The 25,114-nt window shown below is 40.1% G+C and overlaps 1 long non-coding RNA gene across 8 annotated transcripts in view; it reads left to right on the forward strand.

The window, feature by feature from the left end:
- The window catches only part of LOC105496944 (uncharacterized), a 37,647-nt gene extending 13,895 nt beyond the window's left edge, over positions 1-23,752 (forward strand). For 4 of the 8 annotated variants that reach the window (XR_011618208.1, XR_011618209.1, XR_011618212.1 and 1 more), the window contains exon 4: positions 288-23,752. This is a non-coding gene — a long non-coding RNA (uncharacterized lncRNA). The remainder of the gene's footprint in view (positions 1-287) is intronic. The other 4 variants (XR_011618215.1, XR_011618211.1, XR_011618214.1 and 1 more) reach the window with 4 other exon arrangements.
- The last annotated feature ends 1,362 nt before the right edge of the window (positions 23,753-25,114 follow it).

Below are 25,114 nucleotides of genomic sequence, written 5' to 3' on the forward strand. Positions count from 1 at the left end.
AGGGAACTTTCATTCTTGTGAAGTTAGACAAAGGGATAAGTAACCAGTAAATGTATAATGTATCATAAGTGTTATATCAATTGTTTTTTCCCATTATGATGTAAAAAATTGCACTTAAAAATGATTAGGTTAAACTAAGCAACATCTTGTGTTTTTCTCCCTTCTTCCCATTCTCCCTTTTAATACCTGCCACAGTTGCTCAATGCAATGGAGGCTGACCAAGCTGAGTGTCAGGAAGGTCATAGATGATGCAAACAGTCTTTTTTCTTTTTGTTACTTCTCACTAGGCTGGATTGTGAAGGATATTTGAAAAGTATTTTAGAGTCCACCAGATCCTCCATGTGAATGACCATGCAGCAAAAGAAGGAGGGTCCTGTCAGTGATTAAGGTAACATAGTGATGAAGGTAAGTAGGGGAAGAGAGGCTTACTTTGCCCTGATTCTTGTCAGGGAGGCTCTTAGAACTGCCATTTCCAGAGCATAAGTGACAGGCCAGCACTTTCAAAGCCTGCAATTTATTCTATAATATATCCTTCTTAAAACAATTCATGTAGATTTTATGCTTACCCAGTCTGTGATCACTCCTGCAGATCAGAAGAACTGAAATATAGGTGACATAGGCTCTTGCTTTTGTAAATATTTTGTTGAAACACAGTTGTGTTCATTCATTATTGTCGATGGCAGCTTTCATGCTACAGCAGAGATGAGTAGTTGGGAGAGAAACCATATGGACCATGGAGTTTGAAATATTACTGTCTGGCCCTTCACAGAAAGTTTGCCAATTCGTGGCATAGATTAAATAAATGTACTATGTCTACAAATCCTCCTCTCCCCATTTTCCTTTCAATGGGACTTGCATTTACAGTTGATCCTAGAACATATGGAATCTCATAGTAATCAGCTTGCTTCTGAATTTCTTCCCACTCAAATTAAGCTCACCTAGAAAGCACATTCACAAATTGGGCTACATATACAGAAGGAACTATGTTTTATATGCCTCATCGTAGTCAACTCATTTATCCTATATGTATGGTTCCCCCATTTTTTCCTTCTTTTCAGGGGTGACTTTTAAACTTGAGCCATTCATGAGTATCCAAAAAGTTACAACTTATGTTTTCTAATTAAGACTTTATCCTTATTTTAGTATACTTACCCTCCCTGGCTTTTTTGCATATTTCTGCAGATGTCTTGACCTTTCTGGGGAATAAGCCCCCTTAGAAGATTAATTTTCTGTAGTTCTCTATTGAGGAAATACATGACATTTAGCTTTTTAATAATTTGATGCCATTCATTGAGCACCTACTGTGTGCTTTATGTACCCTGTCTCATTGAATTTTTACAGAAAACTGGAAGAGTTAGTTTTGTGTTATTACTATCTCCATCTCAAAGATGAGTCTTGGAAAGTTTAAGTAACGTTAGGTTACATTGTAATCAGTGGCAGAACTGGGACTTAAGAACATAATTCATGTTTGCATTTTCTTTTCTTTCTCTTTTTTTTTGAAATTTTTTTAAAAGAGAGAGCATCTCACTCACTATGTTGCCCAGGCTGGTCTTGAACTCCTGGGCTTAAGCAATTCTCCCACCTCCGCCTCCCAAAGTGTTAGGATTATAGGCATGAGCCCTCATGCCCACCCCTTGCGTTTTCTATTTAAGTGGTCTTGAAGTTTGTTTTTTTTTTCCCCTTTTTAAATCTTGGAATTTGGCCTTTAGTAAGCATAGAATAGCAAAGTGTAATACCTGAACTGGGGAAAAAAGTCCTTGAATTCTTTAGGAAAGACTTAGTTGATGGGTACAAAGTGAAATGCTCACTGGAACCGGGAATCAGAATCCAGTTCTGCTCACCTATCCCTACATACCCTTCTTCCCTCTGCCCTGGCGTATCATGGTTGATGTACATATCAATGATCATCCCTTCTATAATCCCACTTAACAACTTAGAAGTTAATTGATAATACTCTTCTGGCTTAAAACCCTTCTTCTCTGGGCAGGTGTGGTGGCTCCTACATTATCCCAGCACTTTGGGAGGCCGAGGTGGGAGGATTGCGTGAGCCCAGGAGTTTGAGACCAGCCTGGGTAACATAGCAAGACCCTGTCTCTACAAAAAAATTAAAAAGTAGCTGGGCATGATGGTGTTCACGCCTGTAATCCCAGCATTTGGGGAGGCCAAGGCGGGTGAATCATGAGGTCAAGAGATCAAGACCATCCTGGCCAACATGGTGAAACCTCGTCTGTACTAATACTACAAAAATTAGCCGGGCGTGGTAGCAGGCACCTGTAGTCCCAGCTATGGGAGGCTGAGGCAGGAGAATCATGTGAACCTGGGAGACGGAGGTTGCAGAGAGCTGAGATCGCACCACTGTACTCCAGCCTGGTGACAGAGCAAGACTCTGTCTCAAAAAAAAAGAAACATCCAGATGTCCTCTTACTGGAAGGGCATCATAGTTTATCCTGCACCTGACACTAATATACCTACTCTGGGAATTCTTCTACCTACAACTATTTATCTGATCCCATCAGGTATTAAAGTTCTAAAAGTTAACAGAATTCTTAAAGGTTCCCAATCCCTCCCAGAAACCCCATCATCTCAAAGTCACTAGCTATTAAAAGAAGCAAAAAAAAAAAAAAAAAAAGTGGCTCCTGACCTAGTCTCTTTGAGTGTGAAGACCTATTTACTATATAAAGCTGTCACCTGCCTTGAAAAGATTAAGACAGCAAGAAAGTTCTTAGAAAGTGGGTATGTGGCTGGCCTCAGATAAGGAGAAATTGTTGAGAAGAAGGAGTTGGGTTTTTTTGTCTTTTTTTGTTTCTTGTTTTTGAGACAGGGTCTCGCTGTATCTCCCAGGTTGCAGTGCAATGGTGCGATCACAGCTCACTGCAGCCTCAACCCCCCAGACTCAAATAATCCTCCCTCCTCAGCCTCCCAAGTAGCTAGGACTACAGGATGCACCACCATGCCTATTGTTTCTATAGCAGGGTCTTATAATATGGCAGACACGGTGGCCTCCCACAGAGAAATGAGCCATAAAAGGGCCCTGTAAAAGCAAGGATGGCTCATTGTTTTAAGACAGCCAAATGTATGGCACTTGGAGAATTTCAAAGAGTAGAAGGCCTTCTTGATTGCACTCCCCTTTAACAGGCTTGCCTCTTATGGGGCTATGTGTAGCATTGAAGTGGTTCACAAGTGAAAATGGTTATGCGTAGTGTGTCAGCCCCACCCTAAGCTCCCAGAGCCTCCATTCTGAGTACAAAGGTCAGTTTTCTTCTCGGGACAGGCCAAGGATGATGGGGTTTTCATTTCTCTCCTGATCCATGGCAAAGCATTCCTAAACTAGGCACTGGAAGTCTTGGTAACTGGAAAGAGACATTCACCAAGATGAGGAAGGCCAAAGCCAAGTGCCTTATATAGTCCCTAGAAAGCATTCCATTTTATGGAGCAATTTTTGGTCTCTCTCTTTTTTTTTTTTTTTTTTTTGTGAGACAGTGACTCAGGCTGGAGTGCAATGATACATTCACTGCTCATTGCAGCCTCAACTTCCTGTGCTCAGGTGATCCTCTCACTTCAACTTCCCGAGTGGTTGGGACTACAAGCGTGCGCCACCATGCCCAGCTAATTTTTTGTATTTTTTGTAGAGATGGGGTTTTCCCATGTTGCCCAGGCTGGTCGCAAACTTCTGGACTCAGGCAATCCACCTGCCTTTGCCTCCCAAAATCCTGGGATTACAGGTATAAGCCACCGTGCCTAGCTCTGGTCTCCTTTCTTAATCCTGTTGAATAAGCAAGATTTTTTATCTGAACCCTCCTTTTACTCTTCTTTCTGTTCTTCCATGATCACTTTGTCCATCTTCCTCTTTGTCATAGGCATGTCCTGTTTCTAATTCCCTTTCTCTTTTCTTTGGTAGGCTAGCCTTCAAGACTGCATTACACTCCCCAACTTAAAATCTTTTGATAGCCCAGGCAGCTCGGTTATCCCCAACTTAAAGTCTTTTTGTTGTAGCTGTATGGCATTTATCTAGGGCATGGGGTACACATAGTAGGTTTCTCTTCTTTTTTAACGTATTTATTATGTTTATGCATGTAAAGAGTTTATTGTTGGCCAGGCGTGGTGGCTCATGCCTGTAATCCCAGCACTTTGGGAGGCGAGGCAGGAGGTCAGGAGTTTGAGAGCAGCCTGGCCAACATGATGAAACCCCGTCTCTACTAAAAATACAAAAATTAGTGGGACAGCGTGGCTCATGCCTGTAATTGCAGCTACTCGGGAGGCTGAAGCAGGAGAATCACTTGAGCCCAGAAGGTGGAGGTTACAGTGAGCTGAGATCGTGCCATTGCACTCCAGCCTGGGTGACAGAGGGAAACTCTGTCTCAAAATCAACAACAACAAAAAAAAGTTTAAAAATTGGAAACCACCAAAAAGTAGTATTAAGAGGAAAAGAAAAATTACTCATAATCCCAGAATGCAGTCATGTGCTATTTTTAGTCTTATTTTATTCAGCCATTTTTCTCTTTACACAAACTTTTTTTTTTTTTTTTTTTTGAGATGGAGTCTCACTCAGTTGCCTGAGCTAGAGTGCAGTGGCACGATCTTGGCTCACTGCAACCTCTGCCTCCGGGGTTCAAGCAATTCTGCTTCAGCCTCCTGAGTAGCTGGGACTACAGGTGCCCGCCATTACACTCAGCTAATTTTTTGTATTTTTAGTAGAGATGGGGTTTCACCATGTTTGCCAGGCTATTCTCGAACTCCTGACTTCGTGATTTGCCCACCTCGGCCACCCGGGATTACGGGCGTGAGCCACTGTGCCCGGCCTACAGGTTTTAAAATTTATTATTATCTAAATATTCATTTTAAATATTAATTTTAGTGTACTTCTTTGATTATTTTCTTTAGAGAAATTTCTGATTTCAGAACCAAGTTTATTAGCTTTCACTGTGTACATTAGCACCATTAAAACTAGCTAGACCCAAGAAGCAGTATTGAATGGGTACCCCTTCTTTACTTTCCTTTGATTCACTCTACTCTGGCGCTCACAGCTAAGTAAGTATGTACAGCAATGGCCTGTCATTATTCTATTATCTTTTGTGCTCTGAAATGTCTTTGTTTTTTCATCTGCTCTCAATACCTCTATGCTCTGACCCTTTGTATATAAGGGTAACCATATTTGTTCTTTCCTGCGAAATAATAATTCTTTTCCTTCCATTCAGAGTAGCTGCCTGACTCATACAATGAATAAAGTCACATAGACTCAAAAGAGTAGAGATGGAGGTCGGATATGGTGGCTCGTGCCTGTAATCCCAACACTTTGGGAGGCTGAGGTGGGAGGATCGCTTGAGCTTGAGCACAGGAGTTTGAGATCAGTCTGGGCAACGTCGCGAGACCTCATCTCTGCCGAAAAATAAAAATTAGCTGGGTGTGGTGGTGCATGGCTGTGGTCCCATGTAGTCCCAGGTACTTGGGAGGCTGAGGCGGGAGGTCATACATACTTTTTGTTGTTACTGCTTCATCATTGGTTCTGATCACTCAGTGTTCTTTCCTTTACACCACATCATAATACAGTATTCCGACTTGGCAACTTAGCTCAGTTTATTACGAATAGTCTTTAATTAATTTAGTAAATTACTATGAATGAACATTTCATTCGTTCTGCTAGGTGTAGGTTTTGCCAGCTGTTCCATTAAGGGACACTCTATGGCACGGGTTGGCAAACTTCTTTTGTAAAGGGCTAGGTAGTCTCTCTATTCAACTCTGCTGCTGTAGCATGAAAACGTCCATAGACAATATGGATACAAATGAGCATGATTGTGTTCTGGTAAAACTTGATTTACAAAAACAGGTAGTAGGTTGGATTTGGCCCAGGGGCCATAGCATGCTGACCCCTGCTCTACAGTATACATACACAAAGACTTTCAAACAGAAAGATGTATACAATAAAACAACCATTCAGAGTTATTTGATTTACAGTGTATATAATAAAAATAATACAGCTGTATTTGAATCAGCACTGAAGTCTCTTGTGATCTGTGTCTTACGTGCATGATTTGCAGAATATTCATACAAATTCCATGAATATTCTTCATGGGCCATGTTATTACCATTCCTTAGGGGAATCTCTTCCTCATCATGGGTCTTTCTTTGTATGGCTTAGAAGTGATGTTGTCTTTATACTGTGTTATTTGTTCTTAACTTTACATTACCAGCTCTGGTGTGCTTACCTTTTTCACCAACGTGTTTTCTACCCTACTTACCTCATAAGTGAATCTAATACGGAGGTTACTTTGGATATAATCATTATCTTAACAGGCAAGATAGTGGGCTGTGCTATTTCAAACCCTAAATTTGGCTTTCAGGATTATGAAGTATTAATTCTTCCACTGATATCTCAAAAGGTGATTTGGACAAAGGAACAGGTATCTCAGGTAAGCAATTGTTGAATATGAAAGTAAATATTCTTCTTTGACTGTTTGTTGTATTTGTTATGTTTAATAGCTTTCCTAATAATAAACCAACTTTACATTTCTGGAAGAAGATTCATACTTTTCTTTTTTTATTTTTATTTTTTGAGACGGAGTCTAGCTCTGTCGCCCAGGCTGGAGTGTAGTGGTGCGGTCTCAGCCCACTGCAGCCTCTGCCTCCTGGGTTCAAGCAATTCTCCTGCCTCAGCCTCCTGAGTGGCTGGGATTACAGGTGTACACCACCATGCCCAGCCAATTTTTGATATTTTTTTTAGTAGAGATGGGGTTTCACCATGCTGGCCAGGCTGGTCTCGAACTCCTGATGTCGTGATCTGCCCACCTCAGCCTCCCAAAGTGTTGGGATTACAGGCATGAGCCACCATGCCCAGCAGCCAGATTCATACTTTTCAAGAATTTTGAATTATGTTTGCTAAATTTGATATTTCAAATTTTATTTTCTATTTATTATTTTTTTCCCTTTTTTTTTTTTTTTTTTTTGTTTTTTTGAGACAGAGCCCCACTCTGTTGTCCAGGCTGGAGTGTGGTAGTGCTATCATGGCTTACTGCAGCCTTGACCTCCCTGGCTCAAGGGATCCTCCTACCTCTCAGCCTCCTGAGTAGCTGGGACCATAGGTGTGCACCACCACTCCCAGATAATTTTTGTGTTTTTCGTAGAGACGGGGTTTCTCCATGTTGCCTAGGCTGGTCTTAAACTCCTGGGCTCAAGCTGTTTGCTCACCTTAGCCTTCCAAAGTGTTGGGATTACAGCGTGAGCTACCATGCCCTGCCCGGTCTTTTTCTATGTTCAAAAGTGAGTTGTTTTGCGGGGGATTGCAGTCTTTTTCAATTGTTGATGTTAGGATCATTAATGAAATCTTTTGTTGCCTATTGTTTTAAACTGAACCAATCTCAAATATATCTCATGCCATTAAATATACTTGAATAACATCTTTTAAAAATTGGCACATAATACACCACTGCATGAATGTAAAAATTTAACTTGTATCCGATATTTGGAATCTTGTTTTAATTACTGCTCTTTTAATTGTGTATAAATAGTGGTACAGTGAATATCTCTATAGATAAATTGTTGTACATATGTGTGTTTATTTTCTGAGGTTGGATAAAATATATAGTCCTTCTAGTGGTGTATAAGAATGCCTTTTTTTTTTTTACTTTTTCACCAGTACACTGTATTAAGGTTTCAGAAGAATTTGCCAGTTGTAAAGGTGAAAAATGGCCTTTGATATTTTAATTTGTATTTCTTTGATTCCTAACAAGATAGAAGAGGTAAAAATCTTGGGTCTTTATTTTTGAGTTTATTTTTCAAGACTTAGTTTTAGTCTATCGTATGTTGCAGATATTTCCCCCAGTTTGGCCTATAAATTATTAATTTGTATGTAGCTCAAATATCTTTTTCTTTATGGTTTATTCTCCACTTGCATTTTATAATAGGAAGATAAATATATTTTTTATAGTTCATAATTCCTTTATACTTTTTATTGTTTTTTTTAATACAAATCTTTCCCATTGGGAACCTCTTTGGTGTGTGGTATGTAACTAATTTTTCTAAATGTTCAGCACATTCAGGGTTTGCGGGGTTATAGTAAGGGTACTTGTGGAGCTCTCAACAGTAGGACTTTCAAAATCTTTTCTCCAGTGCTCTGCTTTTAACATGACTTAAATATTCTCTCAGCCTGTTTCAGTTTTCCTGCCATTGGCTTATGCTATCTTCTATGAGGGGAGTTAGCAAACTTTTTCTGTAAAAGGCCCAGTGGTAAATATTTTAGGTTTTCTGGGCCATATGGTTTCTGCTCTTGTAGCATGAAAGCAGTCATAGACAATACATAAATGAATGAGTATGGCTGTGTTCCAACAAAACTAGTTACAGAAAAAGGTAGTGGGCTGGATTTGGTTTGTTGGCTGTAGTTTGCCAATACCTGCTTTATGATACTGTACTCTTACAACTTCTGCTCACCTAGTTTCTGCTTAGTCATAGTGGACTTCCTCATATTTATGCCTCTGATTTTCCCTTAGAATCCTTTTTCACCTCTGGTCTTTGCTACTGATTACCTGTTTCCATATTTCACAGTTTTAAGTTTCTGAGAGCACTGGCGGTAGCTAAATTAGATGCTTTGCATGTCACCACTATTGTGTACTTTGCTTGGCTCTCTACCCTGTTGCTTCAGTATAACCGATTCCAAATAGCTGCATTCCTTTTGAGGGTCTCTTCCTTGCAATCCAGATTTCATTGCAAGAAATGGGGTCATTTGGATAATTTTAAAGAAGTTTACGGAATTCGACTAGTGTGGTATCATTAATGTGATTAAGCTCTTCTCTCCTTGTGCACATCATCTTGGTCCTACTACAGATTGATTTCCTCATTTTCTGTCTTTCTCTAACCTCCTGGTTACTGAATACTTAGATTTTGTTTCTCATTCATAACTTGAGCTTTTGCAACTACTATAGGTGTGACCTTCCTTCTACACTATCTTTCTCTTTACAGACTGTCGGCTTTAGCTCTTGCTACTCTCCATGTTGCCAAGTTGTCATTAAATTGAGAATCTGATTCCCTGTGGGTTGTTAAGTTTCCTGAGACCGCAGGGATAGTAGTTGCTATTTGGCAGGTCTAGGACATTTCCCCCTATTGATTACTATGTGCAAATGTATCTCTTTCCCTACTTACAATACAAAATTGCTTTAGCCTAACACAGTCCAGCTACTATAAGTGTATCCAGAATCAAGCTCTAAAACTAGAATGCAACTCAGTCATGTAGCATCCAGAGGTACCTGACCATCTTTGGAACTTGACAGTCTCACAGTTAACTCTGAAATCTTACTCTCCTTATATCCTAATGCTATTTTATATGCCTGTTAAGTTGTATCAGATCTACATTCTGATCTATAGTTTGGAGATTTTAATTTTCTAAGCAACCCTTTGTGAGGTCACACATACTTTTTGTTTGTTACTGGTTATAGGCATTATTGATTCTCATCATTCAGTATTCTTTCCCTTTTCCCTTACACCAGATCATAATATAGTATTCTCTCTCTCTCTCTTTTTTTTTTTTTTTTGGAAACAGGGTCTTGCTTTGTCACCCAGGCTGGAGTGCCATGGTGCAATTGGCTCACTGCAACCTCCGACTCCCGGCTCAAGCGATTCTCTCACCTCATCCTCCCAAGTAGCTAGGAATACAGGCATGCACCACCATGCCCAGCTCATTTTTGTATTTTTTGTAGAGATGGGGTTTCACTGTGTTGCCTAGGCTGGTCTCAAACTCCTGAGCTCAAAGCAATCTGCCTGCCTCAGCCTCCCAAAGTGCTGGGACTATAGGCATGAGCCACCATGCCTGGCCCATAATATAGTATTCTGACTTGACAACTTAGCTCAGTTTATTAGGAATGTCTTTATTTAATTAATTTGGTAAATTACTAGGAATGTAATAGTTTACATTATTGCTATGAACTCCTTTCCTGCTACATACTCACTTCCTCATTTCTATTCTTTATCCTATTGCTAATGGATAGTTTCTGCTTCTTTCTTTTCTTTTTTTTTTTTTTTTTTTTTAACTAATAGAGACAGGGTCTCACTATGTTGCCCAGGTTATTATTGAACTCCTGGTGTCAAGTGATCTTCCTGCCTTGACCTCCCAAGGTACTGGGATTACAGGCGTGAGCCACCATGCCTGGCCAGTTTTTGCTTCTTTATGGCTTCTGACTCCTGTGCCTATTCCTCACAAGTTGATCTTATTTAAATCTTTCATGCTTCTTACGTAGCTGTGGTATGTTCTTTTACCATGTATCCATTCACTTCAGCTGCTGAGTTTCTGTTCTTCTGTTTTTCCCAATTACAAATTTAATCTAATTTTCTCACCTCATCCTTGTTTGGGGAGGGCTTTCATGTCACAAGTCATAGGCTGTTGACCAGCTTGTAGACATATGCCCTTGAGTCTGAGCCTTACTTACCCTTGGTCTGATCAACTTTGGATTTGGAGGAGGGATAGTTGGTCACAAGAATGCTTTCTTAGCAGTCTGGTTTGCCTGGCTAAGAAGGTTTTTCTTTAGAAAGATTTTGGGCATGGATAACACTATGACACATTCATTCTATCTGGTTTAGCTCTTTAAAGCTGCTTGATCGCAGTATCTACCAAGTCTCTTAAAGACTCACCTTCTCCTGGGTAAAAGTTCTAAAAGTTCCATGATATCACAAGCTGGTTTGTACAACATCTTCAAAACAAAGAGGATTCTCTTCAGGTTTGTAGCTAGTTTCCTAAACTACATTCTTCCTAGGGGGCTGTTCTGCTTCTTACTATGGGTTAGGCACTTGTGATTGCTAGAAACAAATTCTCTGTTGAGCTCACTTAATGACAGGTTATTTGCAGGCCACCTGTGGGGAAATAATGGTGACTTGGATCACATGCAGTTTCACATACAGGTGATCTTTTGTATCTGTGGGTTTCACATCTGTGGATTCAGCCACCTGTGGATCAAAAATATTTGGCTAAAAAATATAGATGGTTGTGTCTGTACTGAACATGTACAGACTTTTTTTTTGGTCGTTATTCCCTAAACAATAGAGTATAACCACTATTTACATAGCATTTATATTGTATTAGGTATTATAAGTAATCTAGAGATGATTTAACATATATGAGAGGATGTGTATAGGTTGTATGCATTTACTAGAATATTTTATATAAAATATTTGAATATCTGTGGGGGATTCTGGAACCAATTCCTCTGTGGATACCAAGGGACACCTGTTTAGGGGGACCTTAATATGATTATGCCTGTTAGGTATGTGAACTGGATTCAGAGAAGCTCCTCCTGGGTTCAAGTGATTCTCCTGCCTCAGCCTCTCAAGCAGCTGGGATTACAGGCACCTGCCATCACGCCTGGCTAATGTTGTATTTTTAGTAGAGATGGGGTTTCTCCCTGCCTTGAACTCCTGACCTCAGGTGATCCGCCTGCCTCAGCCTCCCAAAGTGCTGGGATTACAGGTGTGAGCCCGGCCTCTCTGCTTATCTGTTGTGTCTTATAATTTCTGCTTTTTAAATATTGGCTCGCCCATCCACTTTGTTTTTTCTCCATCTCTCTCTCTCTCTCTCTCTCTTTTTTTTTTTTTTTTTTTTTTGAGATGGAGTCTTGCTCTGTCACCCAGGCTGGAGTGCAGTGGTGAGATCTCAGCTCACTGCAACCTCTGCCTCCAGGGTTCAAGTGGTTTTCCTGCCTCAACCTCCTGAGTAGCTGGGATTACAGGCACCAGCCACCATGCCTGGCTAGTTTTTGTATTTTTAGTAGAGATGAGGTTTCACCAAATTGGCCAGCCTGGTCTCGAACTCCTGACATCAGGTGATCCTCCCACCTAGGCCTCCCAAAGTGCTGAGATGACAGGCATGAGCCATTGTGCCCGGCCCTCCATTTCATATTTTTAGCCTATTTATAGGTTCTGCTTACTTATGGCTTCATCTTCCTCATAAGTTTTGCCTGCTTATGATCCTCTTGACCTCACCTCTGCATTGTGTTGCTTGTTGTATCCTTTCAGCTTCAGTTTCCTTTGTGAACTGTGATTACTTTTAATAGCTCAATTCCAATTCCTGAGAAGACAAATTTACTAGGCCTATTGTATCCCAGTTTAGATAGATACTTATATACCCACAGCAGCAGTTTGTGGATCTTCACTTTTGTTTTCTGCCATTAATATGATGATTACCCTATTTTGCTGCTTTTACTTTGCTTGTTTCTTACAGCTTATAATGTATCCATTAACAACTGACTGTTGGACTTCTCTTTGTTTCAAGGACTGCAGTTGCAAATGCCTGTAGGATCCAGATGCCATAAATGTATAAGATGGTTCTGGTGTTTTCTTCTTTTCTTGAAACACTGTCTTTTGTGTGTGAGGGGGGTGATCTTTTGTTCAATCATTTTTAATAGAGACATTAGGAGGGCAGTTTCTTTAAAATATAAACAAGGGTGCAAATGGAATGGTAAAGGGCAACTGACGCTTCTAGGAGGTTAGTAGGGAATGTTTGACATTGTGTGTAATTGGGACATACATATTTCCTTCTCCAAAGGAGAAGACTTTAGTACTTGACTTCTGCTGATTGTTGCCCAGTGGAAATGTCTGCCTAAGATGACCAGCTGTCTACAAAAAGCCTGATTGGCTTCAGGTTTGTTTTTTGTTTTTGTTTTTTTTTTTAAATTTAGAGGTGATTTAAAGTATATGATAGGATGTGTATAGGTTGTATGCAATTACTAGAACATTTTCTGTAAAGGTCTTGAATATCTGTGGGGGATCCTGGAACCAATGGGGTTGGGGGGAAGCTTCAATTGTTTTAAAATATTTCAGGCCAACAGAATATGTTTATAAATGCTTGTATAACCTCATAGCTTCTGTTTCTTTATAGTTTTGGCTTATTTGAAATGTTTCCTTTTTCTCATGTGGTACAAAACATGGGTATGTACCATTACCTCTTTAACTCAGCCAATGGCTTGGCAGTTTCTCTTGGGCAGTGTTTAAAACTAGGCCACAGTTTTGAATGCAATTGTGGATATTAAAATGAAGTAGATTAGGAAAGAATAGATTTAGCTAGAAGACAGATAAGAAAATAAGAAAATATCAGCCTTCATCTGGCAAAGGGCATCATCAAGCATCACCAGGAGGTGCTCTGTATCCACAGGTTCCGTATCTGTGGGTTCCACCACCACAGATAAAAAATATTTGGAAAAAAATACAACAATACAAAATAATGCAAATTTTAAAAAATACAATATATTTATATGGTGTTTACATTGTATTTGTTATAAGTAATCTAGAGATGATTTAAAGAGACAGGAAGATATATGTAGGTTATATGTAAATATACCATTTTATATAAGGAATGTGTATATCCATGGATTTTAGAATCTGTAGGGATTCCTGGAACCACTCTTCCATGGATACCGAGGGATGACTGCATTGTTCTGTGAAATTTTTGTCCCAGCTACATATTTGTATGTATGTATGTCTTTGGTCTGGTGTAATTGTATAGTATTTCTCACTATGGGTTAAACAACTTCATAAGACGTTGTGAGCAACCTGGTATCCTCTGGACTAGATCATTCCTGTAGATGGTTCCTTTTTGCACACATAGTATTTTGTTAAAATCAGGTGACTGTTTAAAAATTAAAAAGATTTTAGATAAAAATCTGGATTTTTACTGTCTCCTGAAATATCAGAAGATGGGGTCTAAATTCACACTGAGGACAAGCAGTGGTAGGCTCATTTTAAAGAAGGGCCTTCTGCTCTCTAGTTTACCACACAGTACACTAATTAGCCTGGTCTTACTTTTGTATATTACCTGAATAGCCACTTAGGGCATTTTGAACACATGGCTTGCATTGCTTTGTCTTTTTGAAATCTGCTGTGGCAGGCCCAAACCTTGCCTTTGATGGGCTTAAGTAAGGTCTGCTGTCCAGTACAAAGGCAAAGGCAGATGAGGATTATTAGTATTCCATTTTGCCCTATGGATATTCTCAGTGCTTTCTACTGGAAACTCACAACCAATTCTGAATATGCCACATATTATGTGATTTGCCCTTGCTGTCAAATCCTGTTCTTGCTGCCATTTAGAAACAATCAGGCCAGGTGTGGTGGCTCATGCCTGTAATCCCAGCACTTTGGGAGGCCAAGGTGGGTGGATCACTTGAGCTCTGGAGTTCGAGACCAGCCCGGGCCACATAGCAAGACTCTGTCTCTACTTAAAAAAAAAAAAAAAAATTGGCTGGGCATGGTAGTAGTTCATGCCTGTAATCTAGCCCTTTGGGGGCCAAGGCGGGAGGATTGTTTGAGCTCAGCAGTTCAAGACCAGCCTGGGCAACATAGCGAGACCCTGTCTCATTATATAAAAAAAAAGAAAACAATCAGGACAGGTGCAGTGGCTCCTACCTATAATCCCAGCACTTCAGGAGGTCAAGGTGGGTGGATCACTTGAGCCCAAGAGTTTGAGACCAGCCTGGGCAACATAGGAAGACCCCGCCTGTACTAAAAATTTAAAAAAGCATTAGCTGAGCATGGTGGCTGGTATCTGTAGTCCCAGGCTGAAGTAGGAGGATAGCTCGAGCTTGGGAGGTAGAGGTTGCAGTGAACCATGATAGCACCACTGCACTGAAGCCCGAGCAACAGAGCGAGACTCTGTCTCAAAAAAAAAAAAAAAAAAAAAAGAATCATGTTTGGAGTTGGAGTTTGTTTGTAAACAACAGAAACTTACTTAGGCTAAGTCAAGTAAGAGCAAGAGGTTGTGAAGCTATACATATGACAATTTGGCAATCTGGCATTTCACAAGAATCTAATTAGAGAATTTGGGTGGCAAATCCCCTCAGCATAATAAGGGAGTCAAGGAAGCTTTTAAGAACCTCATCAGTTTTCTGCCTTCCCTGAACAAGTGTCTCTTATTTGTAACTAAATTTGTCAGCTTAACAGTAAGCAGTAACTGATATTAGACTCAATTTTTCAACTAGATTTGTAATTTGGCACAGTAATGAAATCTTAAGCCAATGCACCTATTCTGGGCTTCTTGTTTGTTTTGAGTCAGAGTCTAGCTGCATGCAGCTGGAATGAAGTGGCACAATCTCGGCTCACTGAAACCTCCGCCTCCCAGGTTCAAGCGATTCTCTTGCCTCAGCCTCCCGAATAGCTGGGATTACAGGCACACACCACCACACCCAGCTAATTTTTGTATTTTTAGTAGAGATGGGGTTTCACCATGTTGGCCAGGCTGGTCTCAAACTCCTGAACTCAAGTGATCTGCCCGCCTCAGCCTCCCAAAGTGCTGGGATTATAGGCGTGAGCCACTGTTCCTTGCCACCTATTCTGTTTTGAACTTCATTTTCCTAAAAACATCCTGAATTACTGAGCTTTTATATCACTTCATGTTAAAGTTTTCATTCTTATGTACCAAAGTACTAATTTGAATTTGTAATGAGTCTGATGATATATTTCAATTTTTTGCTTTGAGGGACTGGCTGCTACATTGCAGAATATCTTCTATCTCTGACTGCTTTCCACTAAGTATCAGTGGTGACCCCAATCCAATCATGACAACTGAACATGCTTATGTATCCCTCATACCTTTATTTTTTATTTTGGGAAACCTTTCAGCTTCAGTTTTTGCTGATGTTTATGTGATTCTTTGTTCAGCAATTCAAATTTCTGGGAGCCAGTCTCCTTGGTTCAGATTACTGTTTTTTGACTAGAGCTTCTCACTTCAGATTCTGCCATAAGATTATGGCTTACCCTATGGTTGTCCTTTGATTTGGTGCCATATGAAATAAAACATTATTTTCTATGGCTATGTATGAAGATTTTGTGCAATTCTGTTTTTCTTAGAAGGCTGAGGGTGTGTTGTCAGACACCATGACTGATGTGACAGGTGTATTTTATTATGTGGCCGCCAGGCAGACAGACATTTCTTAATAATTACATATTACTTAATATTATTTACATAATTTTTTTATTTTTTTAAGACAGAGTCTTGCTTGTTGCCCAAGCTGGAGTGCAGTGGCACGATCTTGGCTCACTACAACTGGGTTCAAGCGATTCTCCCGCCTCAGCCTCCCAAGTAGCTGGGATTACAGGCACCCGACATCATGCCTGGCTAGTTTTTGTATTTTTGTAGAGATGGGGGAGTTTCACCATGTTGGTTAGGCTGGTCTTGAACTCCTGACCTCAGGTGATCCACCTGCCTCGTCTCCCAAAGTGCCGGGATTACAGGCGTGAGCCACCACACCTGGCTATTTACATATTTTTAATCTAGAGCCCCTTAACATATTACAGTTTTCATGTATGGAATCTCTAATGTATTCACCTCTGCCACTCTAGATAGTAACACAAATTGCTGTCTGGTTCTTGTGTCCCAGAATGATGGTATGGGGTAGCCTGAAGCATGAGCCAAATTAATAGAAACAGAAAGTAGTTGCCAGGGGGTACCAGGGTTGTTGCCAGGGGCTGGGGCAGGGGGAAGAGGGTCATTGTTTAATGGGAATAGAGTTTCAGTTTTGCAAGATGAAAAAAGTTCTGGAGATTGGTTGCACAAAAATGTGAATATACTTAATACTACTGAACTGTATACACTTAAAATGGATAAAATGGTGAGAAAAATAGAGCAACAGTATTTCACTAAGTAGGCAGTTTACACTGAATATCCATGGGGACATCAGAATATCCTTGAGAATATTAAAATACAGCATCTTCAAAGAAAAGTAAGTTAAAGGACCATTTTTGATGCAGCCTCTCAGTTCTCTATATCAGGGTCCAGCAAACTGGCCCAAGAGCCAAATCTGGCCAAACACTTATTTTTGTATAGTCTGAGCAAAGATTGTTGTTTATATTTTTTAATTATTGAAAAAATCAGAATTATAATACTTAATGACATCAAAATTATAAGAAATTCAAGTGTCAGTGTCCATAAATAAAGTTTTATTGGAACATGGTCACATTTATTTATTTATTTATTTTTGAGATGGTGTTTTGCTCTTGTTGCCCAGGCTGGAGTGCAATGGTGTGATCTTGGCTCACTGCAACCTCCGCCTCCTGGGTTCAAGCGATTCTCCTGCCTCAGCCTCCCTAGTAGCTAGGATTACAGGCATGCACCACCACGTCTGGCTAATTTTGTATTTTCAGTAGAGACGGGGTTTCTCCATGTTGGTCAGGCAGGTCTTAAACTCCTGACCTCAGGTGATCCGCCTGCCTGGACCTCCCAAAGTGTTGGAATTACAGGCGTGAGCCACTGCACCTGGCCTCACACTCATATGTGTTGTGTATGGCTGCTTTTATGCTACAGCAGCAGAGTGGAGTAATGGGGACAGGGACCATATGGCCTACAAATCCTAAAATATTTGCTGCTTGGCCATTAGTAAAACACTGAAAGTCAGACTATTACAAAAGTTGCCAGGTCCCTCACAGCATCATCTTTGATAGCTTTAAATGCCTAATTGGCAGCCTTGTCATGGACTAGTAGGGACTATTATCATTCTGTTCTCTTACGTTTGGTGGGGATTCTTACTTCCTTACTCCCTACTGTGACACTTTAACCACTTCCAGAAAACTCATTCTTGGTGAGCTTCAGTTGTGGCTGAAATCCCTTTAGCAATTTCTATAGGCTCTTGTATTGTTAAGAAACAGACATCTCTTGGGCCAGCCAAGCAATTGGGACCACCTAAGCAATTCGGACCACCCAAGGCGGGGCTTGGTCAGCCTCTAAGATGGACAGGGATCTCATAAGAAGTCAAGTAAGGAATTTGAGTAAAGACAATTAAAATTTAAAGAAAAAATTTAATTCGGTTTCCTGAGTTTGGAAATTAGTTCCAAGACACATCTGGGAATGTCAGCAGCAAGAGTTTGTGTCATCCATCCTAGTATACCACCTTTAACATTTCTTAATTCCTCGGTGTGTTTGTTCAGTGCCTTTCTCATTGTTGAGTCAACCTTTACTGTACCTCTGAGCTTAGTCTGCATTCTGCTTCCCCATAAATTTTCAACTATTCATAATTAAATGTTGCTTGTTGCCCGGGTGTATGAGATAGTGCCCAAAGGGATTTATTTCATGTTTTCCAACTTTCTTGCATTCCACAAATTCTATTTATTTTGCATTTCACAGACTTTATTCCTTAGTGTAAGAATTTCAGTGACTTAATTCTGCCCTGCTTGGGCAGTCACTTTTTGAGTCTTGTGATGATATATAATGGCACTGGGGAAGTGTCCCCTACACCTGGTACTTTCTGCTTTGGACTACAAGGCAGATCATATTTTAAAAATTATTGCTGTCTAGGACTGCTTCCCAGAACTATGTTCTCCAGAACTATGGGTGGAACAGTTTCCCTTAGATGGGAATGTGAGTGTGGCCACCACTTGATTCAGATGTGTTCATATTGCATTTCTACATCTTGGCCACTAAGCACATATGCCCTTCATCTTATATATATGTTTCTAAAGATGCTTCTGTTTATACTGTTTATACTCTTACTGAAGCAGCAGTGTTAGAGAAAATGTCAGCCAGATGCTGTAGTCTGAAGTAATGTCATGAGACCATTTTAGAAATTTACCTGCCAATTTCACAAGCCCAGGAGGTGGAGGCGGAGGCAGGAGTATTGCTGAGCCCAGGAATTGAAGACTGCAATGAGCTATGATCGCATCACTGCACTCCAAGTTGGGTGACAGAGCAAGACCCTGTCTCAAAAAAAAAAAAAAAAGTACAGAGATACTTATAAACAATTCAGATACCACATAAAGAAATAAATATAATCAAGATAAGCTATAATCTTGTCGCTCAACTAAAACTATGAAACTTTTGGTGTATAGACTTTTATTTTTTATGAGACAGAGTCTCGGTTTGTCACCCAGGCTGGAGTGCAGTGGCGAGATCTTGGCTCACTACAAACCTTGCCTCTCAGGTGCAAGCTATTCTCATGTCTCAGCCTCCCAAGTAGCTGGGATTACAGGTTTGTGCCACTACACCCAGCTAATTTTTGTATTTTTTAGTAAAGATGGAGTTTCTTCATGTTGGCCAGGCTGGTCTCAAATGCCTGGCCTCAAGTGATCTGCCTGCCCTCCCAAGGTGCTAGGATTACAGGCATGAGCCACCATGTCTGGCCTTTGTATAGACTTTTAAATGCCAGACTTCTTTGATAGTATTGAGCATATATTTTATCTAATTGTGACACCTGTTTTGATTCTGTGCTTAATTAAGCAATTTTATGATTATAATTTGGCTATAGGAAAAGAATGTAGTCTTTATGTGGAAACAAGTATTCTGGTTACATTGATGGGTATATTGTAGTAAATTAATAAACTGGCATATTGAAGATTATTCACCTTCTTATTATATGTCAGCTGTGATGAATGTGCTTATAATTTATCTTTGCACAGTTGACTAATTGTTTCCTTACCAAATGTAATTTTAGTCATAGAAGGTGCAGTGAATACTCTCAGGACTCTGAAACATGGTTCGTACCCATGGAAAAGAGCCTAACAAAAATACTGATAGCATGGTATGTTCCAAAGTGGGCATGAGGAGGAAAATGCATTTGGAGGTATTAGAGAAGATACTATGATAATAATCAATTACTATAGTTTTGTTAGGAGAACCTCCTTCATTTTTTAACTGTACCTAGATAATTAACTTTGTCAGTTTATTTATTTTTTAATTTAATTTTTTGAGATAGGGTCTCTATCACTCAGGCTGGAGTGCAGTGGCACGATCATGGCTCACTGTATCCTCAACTTCCCAGTCTCAAGTGATTCTCCCCCACCTCAGCCTTCTGAGTAGCTGGGACTACAGACGTGTACCGCCATGCCTGGCTAATTTTTTGGACTTTTTTTTTTTTTTTTGTAGAGATGGGGTTTCCGCCAAGTAGCCCAGGCTGGTCTCAAACTCCTGGGCTCAAACAGTTCACCCGGCTGAGCCACCCAAAGTGCTGGGGTTAGAGGTCTGAGCCACTGTGCCCAGCCAAGTTTGTCATTTTAGAGATAGCAGCGTATGCTTTATCTCGGTCCTGAGTCATGGTTGCTGGAGGTCAAGTCTATGCAGTTAGCTACAATGGGCCACTGAAAGATTCTGAACTTCTTGTAGTCATCCAAGTAGGGTGGATTGCATGTACTATTTGTAATTGAAAAGTATGAGTTCCTGTTTTTGTTGTTGTTGTTGTTGTTGTTTTTGGTTTTAAGGAGTGGAGAGTTTAATAGGCAAGAAGGAAGGGAGAAGACAGAAGGAAGAAACTCCCCCTGTACAGAGGCAGATGGAGTGGGGCTCCAAAGCCGAAAGTGGAGGCCCCTACCTGCCAACAATACCTGCCAGGTATATATGCAGAGGCTGGAGGAGGCGGTGTTTGATTTGCATAGGGCTCAAGGGATTGGTTTGACTAGGCATTTCATTCACATGGCCTGTGAAAAAGCTCGCCCTCCCACCCTAGCCTTTTAATATGCAAATGCAGGGCACCATGATAGTCTACACACGTGGGGATATGTGGGGGCGGCCATGTTGCCAGGAACCTGTGGGGAAAGGGTAAGAAGGCCCCGGGAATCTCCATGTTTGGGTGGGCACAGTTCCTAATGGCCTGCATTTGCATATCAAAAGTTGCTGGCCTGGCTCTGAGAGCCAGAGCTTTACAAGAAACTTTCCCAGAGATGCTTTAACAAACGAAAACTTACCAAGGACCCCTTTTCCTACAACATTCCCCCCTGTGGAGATGCCACCCTAACTGCTGTTAGGGGGTTTGGGGCGACGACTCTTTCTGGCTACTTCCTGCTGAAAAGGGACATCGAATGGGGAACAGCAGCTAAGGTTCCTTCTGGGGTTGATCTAAGAATCCTCAGAAGAATGGCGTTGTCCATGTGTGGTTCAGTTTACAGCACCGTTTGGAGTTTGATTGCTTCTCGGCGAGAATAAACAATTTGAGTTATAGTATTGAGTATACAGGGTCCAAATATCAATACAAGACATATAAGCAAGAGAGTGCTTAATAAAGGGGTTAAGCAATTCCATAAAGAAGACTGGAATTTATTAAAGAGGGATTGTAGCCACTCGAGGCTGAAGCCGGCATTTTCCCTGAGCCTGTCAATAATTTTGATTTGATTTCTAAGTACCTGTAGATTTTCCTCTACTTTACTAGAGTTGTTAATCCAAAAGCAGCGTGTTTCATTTAAAACTACATTACTAAACCTAATAAAAAGTCCTAGCAGACTCAGTGATAGTAAAACTTTCATGCTTCCTTTTTGTCAACTATTATCCCTGCTATAAGGATAATAATTAAGCAAAATACTACAGTAATGGAAACTCTGTCCAATATTTCAGTTAGAAGGTGCTACCATGTGTAGCACCTATTGCAAATAGTAGAATGAGGACAGCAGTTCCCACAAATGTGGTGTGGTAGGTAATTTCCATCTAAAATTTTACTTGCCAAGATACGGAATTCCCCTTTGGGGGTCTATGAAGTTCTTTGTTTTATTTTCCCAGACAAAGAAACCTCCGGGTTATGGGCACTTACTCACTTTCATTACTTGGCAGAATTTGCAAGATAATTGCCCAGAACTAGCATATTGATTCACATTTTTACCTTACCCATCCCTTTTCTTTTTTTCCAAGCTGCAGAAGATCATCACTTGATTCACAGGAATAAGCAGGGTTCGTCTAAAATGTAGGCATAACGCTTAAAAACAATGAGAGTAGGATTTAATGACAAATGTATGGTAAACTTTGGAGCAAAATTCTTCTCTCCAGTCCTCATTTTTGGTAAAAACTATGAATAAACTTTAGTCTTATACTTGGCCTGATTATTTGCATAAAGTGCAGCAAGAATGGTTATTTTTACATAGGCCTTTTGGCTTGGCTTTGATGAAACTCTGTTCCACAAGGAATTTCAGATAAGACTTTTTTTTTTTTTTTTTTTTTTTGAGACGGAGTCTAGCTCTGTTGCCCAGGCTGGAGTGCAGTGGCCGGATCTCAGCTCACTGCAAGCCCCGCCTCCCGGGTTCACGCCATTCTCCTGCCTCAGCCTCCCGAGCAGCTGGGAGTACAGGCGCCCGCCACCTCGCCCGGCTAATTTTTTTTGTATTTTAGTAGAGACGGGGTTTCACCGTGTTAGCCAGGATGGTCTCGATCTCCTGAACTCGTGATCCGCCCGTCTCGGCCTCCCAAAGTGCTGGGATTACAGGCTTGAGCCACCGCGCCCAGCCTCAGATAAGACTTTTAAAGCCGAGCCCAGCCATGGGTTGTATCCTGTAATACCTGTGAGTTGGGTAATCCTCTCCTCTTGAGGTCCCAAGATAAACTCAGAGCTTCTATACCTGTTAGTAAGTGACATTCTTTACAGACCACAGGTTAGGAACACTGTGCAGGGACTGTGCAGAGAAGGTATGAGGCCAGTTCTCCCCAAGGGGCTTTTATTGGCTTTGCACGTCAAGCTTGATTCCTTAAAGGGAAGCACACCCTTTCAGTCAAAGCCTTGGTAAAATAACCAGTTTTTCCAGTTGTATCCTGTTGACAAAGAAAAATGGATTTGTATCGCACTGATGCAAACAACTATATTGCCATAAGTTAAGAGTACTCACAGATGGTTTCCAAATTCTAGAGGAACCAGGCAGAGAAAAGTAAACATGCTCCAAATTTTGTTCACAGGGGTATACCTTACTCAATTATTAAAGCCCATAAATAGTTTAAAATAACTTTCCTTGACTCTGAAAATCAAAACAAAGATTAGCAATATTCAAGCAACAGTCAAAAAGGTTGCTTTAACTTTCTGAGTATAGTCCACTTAGTTAACTTTTGTTTTGCTTGATATTTGTCAACATGTCAATTCTTCATGAGTCCCATACATTCTTTATTTCAATGTTACAATCTTTAAAGCTATTAAAAACCTGCATTTGAGAACACCTGTTAAAGTCCTTAATATAGCTTGATTATAAACTGTCTTTTGAGAAGGAACAAAGCAAGACAATTGTCTGTGAATCAAAAATTTCCAGGATAGTTATGGTTAAATATATGACTAAGAAAGAAGTTTATTTATCTTCATGGTTTACAGTAACTTTACCCTTAATTATGATTGATAGCATATACATAGACATTAGAATTTTAGAAATCCCATACAATTTTGGAACATATTAGTATTTATTCACCAAAATGTAACTTATAACAATATAACTTTATAACAATAAAGAAGATTGGACATCATTTTGGCAATCTCGTGTGACTAAACATGTCAAATGATCTTGTTTACCTCTTTTCTGAATGTTTTAGGGGCCGTCTGAACCATCCAAAAAGCCAGGCATCAGTAAGGACAATTTCCAGATTGCCATAAATTATTTTGTAAAAACAATAATTCAAAAGGCAAAAACGTTTCATCAGCCTTTACTATGACGTGAAAATTTTGTTCAAAGCAAAATTTTACCCTTGCATTAGTTTATTAATGTTAACTCCAATTCGTTTCCACGAACCCATATAGATAATCCCATCTAATCCTAACCAATTTGACCATGAGGTGAAATCTTTACAAACGTTTTGTAACCCTTTTGCTAAAGGGCAGATTAGTGTCTTAAGACCTCCTTGCTATGCTTTTATTTTAATGCTTAATTCATGAAAAGACCATATAGATGCTACGGGAGAAGATGGTGTAGTGCTTCTACCATGCATTTCATTGCAAGGCAACCCAAAGCCAATTGGCTTATTTGTAATCAGCCCATCCCTGATGGGAGTCTCATCTCCCAGTGGGGGATGGGGATGTTTCCATATTTTTCAGGTGGCCAAGAGCATGCTTCTCTGTTTTTTTTTTTTTTTTTTAACAAACATTTAATTTAATATACAAAGTAGATAGAGATAGAGATAGATAATGTGTAATACACTTGCAGATGCTGATAGACATACAGATTCCAGTGTAGATATATAGACAACAGCATAGATACATAAAGGCCTAATTATTAGAGCCAGACGCTACTTAGACTCCCTAAATTTAATCCCAGCTCCACTCCAGCTGTTTGACCTTGAGCAATTGATTTAGCAGCCCTGGTCCTCAATTGACTCATCTAAAAACACCTCCCTTACAGGGATACAGTGAGGATTCAATGAAATAATACATGTAAAGCATATATAGTTCCTGATAAAGAATAGGCTTCCAATAAGTTAGACATTATTGTTATTATTATATACATATAATAATGTAAAAGAGTATGTTATTCTTATTGCTGTTAGCTTCTCTGTTTTATAACTACTATTAGCCATCCCTTACTGTGTATTTTCTACCTAGTTATTACACACCAAAGTGCTCTCATAATGCAAAGTAATTTCTGATAACCCCCAAAACTCAAAACCGTCAGATAACACAGTGCAAAACAGAATAAAGCCTTTGATTTTGAGAGGGATCTATCTCCTTTTAATTCCCAGGGTTTCATGAGGAAAACAGGTTTTTTCCTAAAACGGGGTTTGTGGTGCCTCGTCTGTTTTTCCCCAGGAGTCCCATACTACCAGAAGTTATTTTAGGACTTTATATGCATGCATTAAGAGTGGTGAGACAAAAAATGGAGAAAAATAATTCAATCAACTGAGAAGAAAAGAGCCCTTTTCCAGAAAAGCAAGATTCAAGAAGAGAAAAGCATAAAGGCCTTTAAATATACCTATAACTTGAACATTTACTTTTAATTAAGCTGAGCGCTCTTTAGGAAAATCCTTTTAAATCCCTTGTTACTTGACTTTAACCACACCAAGCAGTTAAGATTTTCGGCTTTTGAACGTTACCAAAAGCACCCTTACAGGTGAAACCAACGAGCTTTAATTAGGTTATGATTTAATTGAGTATACAAGGTATTTTTAAAGGAGTGATAGCTTTTGAAACTGTCATTGCAAAACTGTCACTGAGACAGTGAAAGAGATCCCACCCAAACAACTTCATTTTGTTTCCAGGCCTCAAGTTGTCCTTGCCCATCTCTGGGCATAGGCTAAACCAACTTTGGGAGGAGCCTGGTTTACAGTCTATAGTCTAACACAAAGACAATAACAGTGGCTTCCCAAGATATATTTCCCTCTTGCCTGGGGACCAGACCAAGAAACTAGCCACAGGAGCCATGCAGCTGGAGGCCACAAGATTTTGACCCTCCCCAAACTGCTCTCAAGATCAGTGCTTAAGATATTTTGTAAACCCTGCCCTTG

The sequence above is a fragment of the Macaca nemestrina genome, chromosome X (assembly GCF_043159975.1).
Source record: "Macaca nemestrina isolate mMacNem1 chromosome X, mMacNem.hap1, whole genome shotgun sequence".
Classification (NCBI taxonomy): Eukaryota; Metazoa; Chordata; class Mammalia; order Primates; family Cercopithecidae; genus Macaca; species Macaca nemestrina.